A 10825-nucleotide genomic window follows, 5' to 3' on the forward strand; every position below is an offset into this window, starting at 1 on the left:
TTTTTCTCTCTCTCCTTTTTCTCCCTCTGTCCCTCTCACTGTACCCCTTGCCCATCCTCTGGGTTTTCCCCCCTCCCCCTTTTCTTTCTCCCTCGGCCTCCTGTCCTATGATCCTCTCATATCCCTTTTGCCAATCAACTGCCCAGCTCTTGGCTCCATCCCTCCCCCTCCTGTCTTCTCCCATCATTTCGGATCTCCCCTTCCCCTCCCACTTTCAAATCTCTTACTAGCTCTTCCTTCAGTTAGTCCTGACGAAGGGTCTCGGCCCGAAACGTAGACTATACCTCTTCCTATAAATGCTGCCTGGCCTGCTGCGTTCCACCAGCAACCTTTACGTGTTGCTTGAAACACCCAGTGTGTAGGGGGAAAAGAAAAGGACAAATCGGGCAAATAATAAAAGTAAGCAGGGAACACTCGGAAAAGTGAGTTCACAGCCGCGAAGCCTGTCGTCGCGGTCAGGAGGACCGTTAGTGGCAGGCCGCGGCCTCAGTTCGGTGCAGAGACGAGTAAACTTCGGCTGGGAGCGAGCCGGACGCTGGCCCACCCCTCGCCTCCGACCTCGACACCCCGACTTTTCCAACATGGCTTGGCGCTTAAATCGGACAAACGCCGGCCTGTCCTTCACCGCCCCGCACCCCCCACGCCCGGGCCCCAACTCTGCCCCTCCGGGTCCACTCTAGCAATGGCCAGACGTTGCCTCATTCCCCGCTGTCAGGGCTCGGGCCCTGCCCGTCTCGATTCGGCCTGTACACGCCACGCCACCACCATCCTGCACCTGTGAAACTTCAGTGCACGCCGCAAAAAAAAATGTCAAGTCGTACAGTCGTTTCAAAAGCTCGACTCCTAAAGGAAGTTACAGGCCATTGAATGGGGTTCCTTGAATTCTTCATTCTGTTAAACAATAGCTGTCCTTGCCTGCATACATTAACACATACCCATTGTACACTGCTTCAGAAATTTGGTTCCATCGACCTTAAGGGAAATGCAGTTCAGAAACCGATCATAAAGTGTGTATTTTTCTCGCGCGGTTTACATTTTTAAGTTTCTTCTGCGATACTTTCAAGAATCTAGGCTGTGCATTCTGTGGAATTCCATCTCTTAACTACACAGTGTGTACGATAGGGCCTCTGCCCCTTCCCTCTTCAGTGCTGACGAAGGGTTCTGGCCTGAAACGTTGACTGATCGTTTCCACGGATGCTGTCTGACCTGCTGAGTTCCTCCAGCGTGTCGTGAGTGTCGCCAGTATCACCCCCTCCCTCCCATCGCACACCCACCCACCTTCCCTGAAATCAAAGCCCGACACCCAAATCATAAACAGGAGATTCTGCAGATGCTGGAAATTCAGAGCGTGTGTGTGCGTGTATGTATAATCTCTCTCACTCTCTCTCACTCTGTCTCTCACACACACACACACAAAATGCTGGAGGAACTCAGCAGGTCAGGCAGCGTCTATGGAGAGGAATAAACACAAGAGATTCTGCAGATGCTGGAAACCCAGAGACAGACACACACACAGACACACACACAGACACACACACACACACACACACACACACACACACACACACAGACACACTCACACACACTCTCTCACACACACACACACAAAATGCTGGAGGAACTCAGCAGGTCAGGCAGCGTCTATGGAGAGGAATAAACACAAGAGATTCTGCAGATGCTGGAAACCCAGAGACAGACAGACACACACACAGACACACACACACACACACACACAGACACACACACACACACACACACACTCACACACACTCTCTCACACACACACACACACACACACACACAAAATGCTGGAGGAACTCAGCAGGTTAGGCAGCATCTATGGAGAGGAATAAACACAAGAGATTCTGCAGATGCTGGAAACCCAGAGACAGACAGACACACACACACACACAGACACACACACACACACACACACACACACACACACACACACACACTGCTGGAGGAACTCAGCAGGTCAGGCAGCGTCTGTGGAGAGGAATAGAGCCCACATTTTGGGAGTCCTGATGAGGGGTCTCGGCCTGAAACCTCGGCTGTTTATTCCCCTCCGTGGATGCTGCCTGATCTGCTGAGTTCCTCCAGCATTTTGTGGGTGTTAATCAACCCCCAACTATCCCCTTCTTTGTTCTGACATCTGTTTTTCCTGGGGTGACTTTTCTGTGGAGGATCAGATGTTTCTCCAGGTTCAAAAACATTGAATGTAAATTGTTGTTTTGATTACACATAATCAGACCCAAAGGTTCTCTGTTAATTTTTTACAGAAATGTGATTAGCTCGCGGGCACAAAGTAAATAGTTCTCATTATTTATTTCCTGCGAATTAACATTGCTCGTACACTCAACGGCTGCCATCTTAAAATCACATCTGGTGTATTTATAGGGCAAGTTAATCACATCTCCTGGGGTTCTTGAAAGTAAATATTTCTTCTACTTTTGTTAATTACGTACTGGAAACTCCCCCAGTTTGCTGGTGGTTGATAGTGCACAGACAAACAGATCAAAAGATAAAGCTTTATCACTTGTGCATCGTGACATCGACTGTTTGTTCCTCTGCATAGATGCTGTCTGACCTGCTGAGTTCCTCCAGCATTTTGTGCGTGCGTGCGTGCGTATGTGTGTGTTGCTCTGGATTTCCAGCATCTGCAGAATCTCTTGTTTATGAAAAGCAGAGACTGCTTGAAAAGCAATACAGTGATTTGGGGGGGGTGGGGTGCGCCCTGGTACCTGCCAACACTCTATTTCACCTTGGGGTCATCAGGGTTCAGAGTTCAATTCCGGTCCCATCTGTAAGGAGTTTCTACGTTCTCTGCCCCGGGACCATGTGGGTTTCTTCCAGGTGCTCAGGTTTCCTCCCACAGTCCAAAGACATACCAGTTGGAAGGTTGATTGGTCATTGTAGATTGTCCTGTGATTAGGCTAGGGGTTAGATCAGTGGGTTGCTCTGCGACACAGCTCATTGGGCTGGGTATCTTTAAATTAAAAAAAAACTATAAATAAAATAGTGTTGAATGTTATTCTTCCTATGTTTAAAATCGACGCGTTATCCGACGACTGTCTGTCGCTAGCACAGTTTTAGGTTATTAGATCGGAGGGTATGTTGCTTAGTCCGTAAGGTCATGGGACAATACAGCACAGAATCAGGCCCTTCAGCCCATCTAGTGGGTGCTGCCCCATTTAAACTGCCCACCTCCACCGACCTGCACCATGCCCACAGCCCTCCACACCCCTACCGTCCATGTGCCTGTCCAAACCGAGCTCGCGCTGGCAGCTCGTTCCACACCCTCCCCAGCCTCCGAGAGAAGAGGTTCCCCCCCTCCCCCAACACCATGTTCCCCCTTAAACATCTCACCTTCCAACCCTTAACCCGTGACCTCTGGTTGCAGTCCCCACTCCAACCCAGAAGCCTGCTTGCATCGACCCTGTCTGTACCCCTCCTGATTTTGTATACCGCTGTCAAATCTCCTGTCAGTCTTCCACGTTCCCAGGAACAAAGTCCTAATGTACTCTGATCTCAGATCAACACACAGACACAAAATGCTGGAAAACTCTACAGGCAGCATCTGCAGAAAAGAATATTGTTGACGTTTTGGGCTGAAACCCTTCGGCAAGACATCCTTGGCAGCATTTTGTGTGTGTGTGTGTGTGTGTGCTGCTTGCATTTCCAGCGCCTGCAGATTTTCTCTTGTCTGATCTCGTATGTCGACATTTGCTTAGAGTTGCAGAGAACTGTTACTGACAGATCCAGCACTAATATCGTGGATGCGGTTCACTTCAACCTCCAAGTGTTTTTAAAGATACGGAACATCTTGCGCAGACGCCTTGCATCTTTATGTCTTCGTTAGAGTCTTCAGATTTATGTCTGGCATGAGAGAGGGCTGTGGTATTTCCTGTGTCAGGTTTTAATGCTTCTCCCTGCTGGATGTGTGGGATGAATTTGTTGCAGTGGATTTGACAGAATGTTCAGTGTGCTTGCTAGAAGTTGCATTCCTGGCCGGGCAATTTCTAGTGAGTCGGTCATACCCTTTCCAGTCCTTCAAAACATTCATAACTTTCTGTAAGGCTATTCTTTCAGACAAGCCCGTAATCCTTAGCCTTTATGTTTTATGCAATCCTTAAAATCAACAGTGAAACTTCCAGGTTTGCTTTCTTTCGACCAGTGGGGAGTGAACTTCAAAGTTCAAAGTAAACTTTATTTTTCGAAGTACTTGCGGGTGTACTCAGCAAATCTATAGAATAGTAACTGTAAACAGGATCAATGGAAGACAACAAAATGTGCAAAATGCAAGTGTAAACAAATAGCAATAAATAACAAGAATGTAAGGCGAAGAGTCCTTTAAAGCGAGTCCACAGGTTTTTAGGAACATTTCAATGATGGGGTAAGTGAAGTTATCACCTTTGGTTCAAGAGCCTGTTGGTTGAGGGGTAATAACTGTCCCTGAACCTGGTGTTGTGGGTCCTGAGGCTCCTGTACCTCCTTCCTGATGGTTTGAGGGGTAATAACTGCTCCTGAACCTGGTGGTGTGGGTCCTGAGGCTCCTGTACCTCCTTCCTGATGGTTGAGGGGGTAATAACTGTCCCTGAACCTGGTGGTGTGGGTCCTGAGGCTCCTGTACCTCCTTCCTGAAGGCAGCAGTGAGAAGAGAGCTGGGCTGGTGGTGGGGGTCCCTGATGATGGATACTGCTTTCCCGCCACAGTGTTTCAAGTAAATACGCCCAACGGTTTGAGAGGGCTTTACCTGTGATGTACTGCCCCGAATCCAATACCTTTTGTAGGATTTTCTTCAGGGCAGACTGAGAGAAGTTGTAGTTTGGTGAACTTATAATGGTTTGTTATTTGGCTCTTTAAGGTTTGTCATCATGGGCGCGTGGCCAAGTGGTTAAGGCATTGGACTAGCGACCTGAAGGTCGTGAGTTCGAGCCCCAGCTGAGGCAACGTGTGTTGTGTCCTTGAGCAAGGCACTTAATCACACATTGCTCTGCGACGACACTGATGCCAAGCTGTATGGGTTCCTAATGCCCTTCCCTTGGACAACATCGGTGTCGTGGGGAGAGGGGAGACTTGCAGCATGGGCAACTGCCGGTCTTCCATACAACCTTGCCCAGGCCTGTGCCCTGGAGAGTGAAGACTTTCCAAGTGCAGATACATGGTCTCACAAGACTAATGGATGCCTACCTTAAGGTTGTCATCGCCAGGCGGGGCGGGGGTGTGGAGACAACCTCCCACTACCTACTAAATGCTCCCAGTGGCGTGTGTCTCAAATAGCTGCTGACAGCCAAGCCCAGCTCCTGGCCTTTTCGTGTGTGGCTCCGATTAGCTACCGACGGAACTGTTTTCTACTGACCGGAGAAGGGGGCGGAGGCGGGTCACTGGCGCCTTAAAGCCAGTCCTGTGGGAGATGGAAATCTCTGACCTCAAGCCTCTGTTGCCTTGCGACTGTGCCCACTCACCGGGGAAGAATCTAAGGCTGAAGTCCCTAAGGCAGTCTCTGGCAATCCCGCGAGGCCGCTGGTGCTGAACTGTATCGGGTCTCTGCTGTTCCTCTGGGTTCACCAGCCGCGTGTGGAGAGGGGGCGGGGAAGGTCTGCCACACGGGGGCAACAGCTCGCTCTCCACATCACGTGTCGCGCAGCCAACGAGGGACGCGACCTCCACGGTTCGACCCTGACCAGCAGAGGACCTCGTGAGCGGTGTTTCCATCTGTAATACTTGGGTTGACTCGTTTGCAATCCTGACCCACGCCCCTGTCCGGCCCAATCAAAGAGACTTTCTCCGTGCCCACCCGGCATCTGACAGCATGTGATTCCCGTCTGATCTGGGAGATCGGCACCGCGCTGAATGAGGCCTTTTGTTTATCCCAGTCCACGTCCTGCACAATTCCTCCACTGTGTTCTGTCCGCATTGAGCAGCAGACACACGTGCACAGTGCTGGAGGGGTCTTGGCAGGCCAGGCAGCATCTACGGAGATGAATATCGGTGTGAGACCCTTCATCTCAAAACCTACTAATCCAGGGCATGGCCTTTTCTCACTGTTACCGTCAGGTAGGAGGTACCGGGAGCCCGAAGGCACACACACTCAGCGATTCAGGAACAGCTTCTTCCCCTCCGCCGTCCGATTCCTAAATGGACATTGAACCCTTGGACACAAAACCTCACTTTTTCAATGTACAAAGGTTAGTGGTGTTGTGGATAGTGTAGAGGATTGTTGAAGATTAGATTAGATTATGAGGACAGGCAGTCCTCTTTTATTGTCATTTAGCAATGCATGCATTAAGAAATGATACAATAGTCCTCCGGTGTGATATCACAAAACACAGGATAGACCAAGACTGAAAAACTGACAAAAACCACATAAATATAACATATAGTTACAACAGTGCAACAATACCGTAACTTGATGAAGAACAGTCCATGGCACAGTAAAAAGAGTTCAAAGTCTCTCGAAAGTCCCACATCTCACGCAGACGGGAGAAGGAAGGAAAACTCTCCCTGCCATGCCTGACCACAGTCCGACTCTGAGTCATCTGAAAACTTCGAGCTGCGATCAGCCCTAGGACACCGAGTACCGAGCACCATCTCTATCTGAATGCTTCGACCTCAGCCTCGGTCGCCAGCAGCAGGCAAAGCCGGGGATTTTGGGGCCTTCCCTCTGGAGTTTCTCGATCGCACAGTAACGACAGCAGCGAACGGGCGTTTCAGGAAATTTCTCCAGATGTTCCTCTGTGCTTTCACATCTGTCTCCATCAAATCAGAATTGTCCACGGCCCCTATTTAACAGATACGATATCGTTTCACCGGAGAGCTGAACGCGCTGCGTCACGCTGCCATCTTCTCCTCCCGCCTTATGGTTTGCAGAGAGACATTGCCAGGATGCAGAAGTGGGCTGGGGAAGTGGCAGTTGGGGTTCAGCCTGGAGAAGTGTGAGGTGGTACACTTTGGAAGGACAATCTCCAAGACAGAGTACAAAGTAAATGGCAGGATACTTTGTAGTGTGGAGGAGCAGAGGGATCTGGGGGTACATGTCCACAGATCCCTGAAAGTTGCCTCACAGGTAGATAGGGTAGTTAAGAAAACTTATTGGGTGTTAGCTTTCATAAGTCGAGGGATAGAGTTTAAGAGTCGCGGGGGTAATGATGCGGCTCTATAAAACTCTGGTTAGGCCGCACTTGGAGTATTGTGTCCAGTTCTGGTCACCTCACTATAGGAAGGATGTGGAAGCATTGAAAAGGGTACAGAGGAGATTTACCAGGATGCTGCCTGGTTTAGAGAGTATGCATTATGATCAGAGATTAAGGGAGCTAGGGCTTTACTCTTTGGAGAGAAGGAGGATGAGGGGAGACATGATAGAGGGTGTACAAGATATTAAGAGGAATAGATAGAGTGGATAGCCAGCGCCTCTTCCCCAGGGCACCACTGCTCAATACAAGAGGACATGGCTTTAAGGTAAGGGGTGGGAAGTTCAAGGGGGATATTAGAGGAAGGATTTTTTACTCAGAAAGTGGTTGGTGTGTGGAATGCACTGCCTGAGTCAGTGGTGGAGGCAGATACACGAGTGAAGTTTAAGAGACTACTAGACAGGTATATGGAGGAATCTAAGGTGGGGGTTTATATGGGAGGCAGGGTTTGAGGGGTCGGCACAACATTGTGGGCCGAAGGGCCTGTACTGTGCTGTACTATTCTATGTTCTATTATTTCTGGTTTTTTTTTGCACAATTTTTAATCTATTCAATATAAGGATACTATAATTGATTTATTTATTACTTATTATTACTGTTTTTTTCCTTCTTCTATGTTACACATTGCATTGAACTGCTGCTGCTCAGTTAACAAATTTCACGACGCAGGCCGGGTGACAATAAACCTGATTCCGATTCTTGTCTGATCTCTGCTGCACCTCATGCCTATTGCTGGCCCCTTATAGCAGCCAGCCAGGGGAACTTGGCTGTGCGGGCACAGAATTGGCTCGTGCACAGAAGCCCGAGGGTGGTCGCAGATGGGGCGAATTCTGCCCAGATGTCGGCGACGTTGCGTGTTCCGCAGGGATCTGTTCTGGGAACCCCTTGCTCCTTGTGATTTATCTATTTGTCCTGCTGGGTTAGGAAGTTTGCAGCTGACATGCAGATTGGTGGTGTTGTGGATGGTGTAGATGCTAGGATTTTGTGAATGAGATGTGCAAGAGTCATTTTATGTGCTTAACATAACCGGAATACCTTTCATCTTGCCACCCATTCCGTTGCCCGACAGGGAGCACGTCCGAGTCCTATCACGGGTGAAGCTCGCCCCCTTCGCTGAACACATCTAGATGAAACACTGTCGCAGGGAAAGCAGCAGCCATCATCAGGGACCCCCAATCACCCCATGACATGCTCTCTTCTCACTGCTGCCATCAGGAAGGAGGTACAGGAGTCTCAGGACCCACATCACCAGGTTCAGGGACAGTTATTACCCCTTGACCATCAGGAAGGAGGTACAGGAGCCTCAGGACCCACACCACCAGGTTCAGGAACAGTTATTACCTTGTAATCACCAGGCACCCGAACCAGAGGGGATAACTTCACACAATTTCACTCTCCGTATCGCTGATCTGTTTCTACAACCTATGGACTCACTTTCAAAGACTCTTCATCTCACATTATTGATAGTTATTGCTTGCTTACCTGTCTTATCTCTCTGTCTTCTGCCTTCTATCTTACGTCTTTCATTGATGCTATTGCGTTTCCTGTACTTGCTGAGACTGCCTGGAGGAAAGTGAACCCCAGGGCTCTGTATGTACTTGGAACTTCTTTTGTCAAGTGTTTAAAAGTGTGCAGCAAATCAGTGGTTCAGTGATTCCAATTGATATCGGGAGAATGTGTATGACAGAGAAATATCAAATTCCCACTCTCTGTAGAGACCCTCGAAACAGGAGAAAAAACCCCAAAGAATAAGTGACAGAGGAGGAAACGTAAGAACCCCAAATCCCCCCCTCTGCCCCCCTTCACCACGCACAAGCAGCAGCAAGGTGGCTTCAATCCCCCCCCCCCACTTATTTTAGCATTGCCACCTCCCGCCGAGCAAGTAACAGCAAAGGCCCCTGAAAGAGAGACTGTGGGCTACAGTCCATCAAAAGGTAACTGTTCACTCTAATATCTCGATCTCCCTCCCCCTCCCCCTCCCCCGCTCTCCCTCCCCCCCTCCCCTCCCCCCCCCGCCTCCCTCCCCTCCCCCTCCCCTTTTGCTCCCCCCTCCCCCCCCCTCCCCCCTCTCCCTCCTTCCCCTCCCTTTCCCCTCTTCCCCTCCCCCTTCCCCTCTCCCTCCCCCCCCCTTTCCCTTCCCTCCCTTTCCCTCTCCACCCTCTCTCTCCTCCTCCCCTCCCCCTCTCCCTCCCCCTCCCCCTCTCCCTCTCCCTCCCTCCTCCTCTCCCTCTCCCCTCCCTCCTCCTCTCCCTCTTCCTCTCCCTCCCTCCTCCTCTCCCTCTCCTCTCCCTCCCCCCTCTCCCTCTCCCCTCCTCCCTCCCCCCTCCCTCTCCCTCCCTCCTCCTCTCCCTCTCCCTCCCTACCCCCTCTCCCCCCTCCTCCCCCTCTCCCTCCCCCTCTCTCCCCTCTCTCCCCCTCTCTCCCCCTCTCTCTCCCCCTCTCTCTCCCCCTCTCTCTCCCCCCTCTCTCTCCCCCCCCCTCTCCCCCCCTCTCCCCCCTCTCTCCCCCCTCTCTCTCCCCCTCTCTCTCCCCCCTCTCTCTCCCCCCTCTCTCTCCCCCCTCTCTCTCCCCCTCTCTCCCCTCTCCTCTCCCCCTCTCTCTCTCCCCCTCTCTCTCCCCCTCTCTCTCCCCCTCTCTCTCCCCCCTCTCCCTCCCCCTCTCTCTCCCCCCTCTCCCTCCCCCCTCTCTCTCCTCTCTCTATCTCTCCTCTCTCTCTCTCTCTTCTTCTGCCCCCTCCCTCCCTCTCCCCTCTCCCTCTCTCCCCCCTCTCCCCCTCTCTCCCTCCCCTCCCTCCCTCTCTTTCCCCCCCCCACCCCACCCCAGGTATCAATCCTTCCACAGCAGGAGGGGAGACAAAACGGTTGCTGATTTGAAGTGACGGTCAGTCTGAAAGCGTTGCTTTGTGTCTCGAGTTCCCCGACTCGAGAATCGGCGGCAAACTCTCACTCGCCATCGAGGGAATTGGTTACCGAGTGCAGAGGCCTCCAACAGCCGCTCTCGTCACTTGAGAAGATTTACTGTGAAGGCACAATACGGGGTTAACGGCGAGTTGCTTAGAGGGATCTTGGGGGTGTGGGTTGCAGCCATAGATCCTGCATCGTTGCCCCGCAAGTTGATAGGGTTGTTAAAAAGGCGCTTGGTGTGTTGGCTTTTGATAGTCAGGGGAGTGAGTTGAAGAGCCGTGAGGTAACCTTGCAGCTCTATAAAACCCTGGTGAGACCACACTGGCAGTATCGTGTTCTGGTCTGGTCGCCTCCTCATAGGAAGGGATGTGGAGCCTTTGGAGATGGTGCAGTGGAGACTTACCAGGATACTGCCTGGATGGGAGAGCGTGTCTTATGAGGGTAAGGTCGAGTGAGCTCGGCCTTTTCTCCTTGGGGCACGTCCCTCTCAGATGAGGTGGTATCGTGGTTGCAGAGGCTGAGATTTTTTCGATCCAAACCCCCCGCCGCAGCAAATGGGAGCTTTAAAATCCAGTAATTAAATCTAGTCTAACAATGCCCATCACATCCCCTCGTCTCCCAGTCCCGTTTCACTGACAAGTAATTTTATTTACCGTGGCCGAGCATATGGCGTGGGTTAGCGGAGAAAGGAAAAGCTCTTCCCCAATCTACTTAAGCATCAGTAATTAC

General features: G+C 51.1%; 1 long non-coding RNA gene across 1 annotated transcript in view; it reads left to right on the plus strand.

Moving 5' to 3' along the window:
* The window catches only part of LOC140212707 (uncharacterized), a 286139-nt gene extending 277805 nt beyond the window's left edge, over positions 1 to 8334 (plus strand). The window contains exon 3 of the long non-coding RNA XR_011889788.1: positions 8263 to 8334. This is a non-coding gene — a long non-coding RNA (uncharacterized lncRNA). The remainder of the gene's footprint in view (positions 1 to 8262) is intronic.
* Positions 8335 to 10825: the final 2491 nt, after the last annotated feature.

The sequence above is a fragment of the Mobula birostris genome, chromosome 20 (assembly GCF_030028105.1).
Source record: "Mobula birostris isolate sMobBir1 chromosome 20, sMobBir1.hap1, whole genome shotgun sequence".
NCBI classification, from domain to species: domain Eukaryota; kingdom Metazoa; phylum Chordata; class Chondrichthyes; order Myliobatiformes; family Myliobatidae; genus Mobula; species Mobula birostris.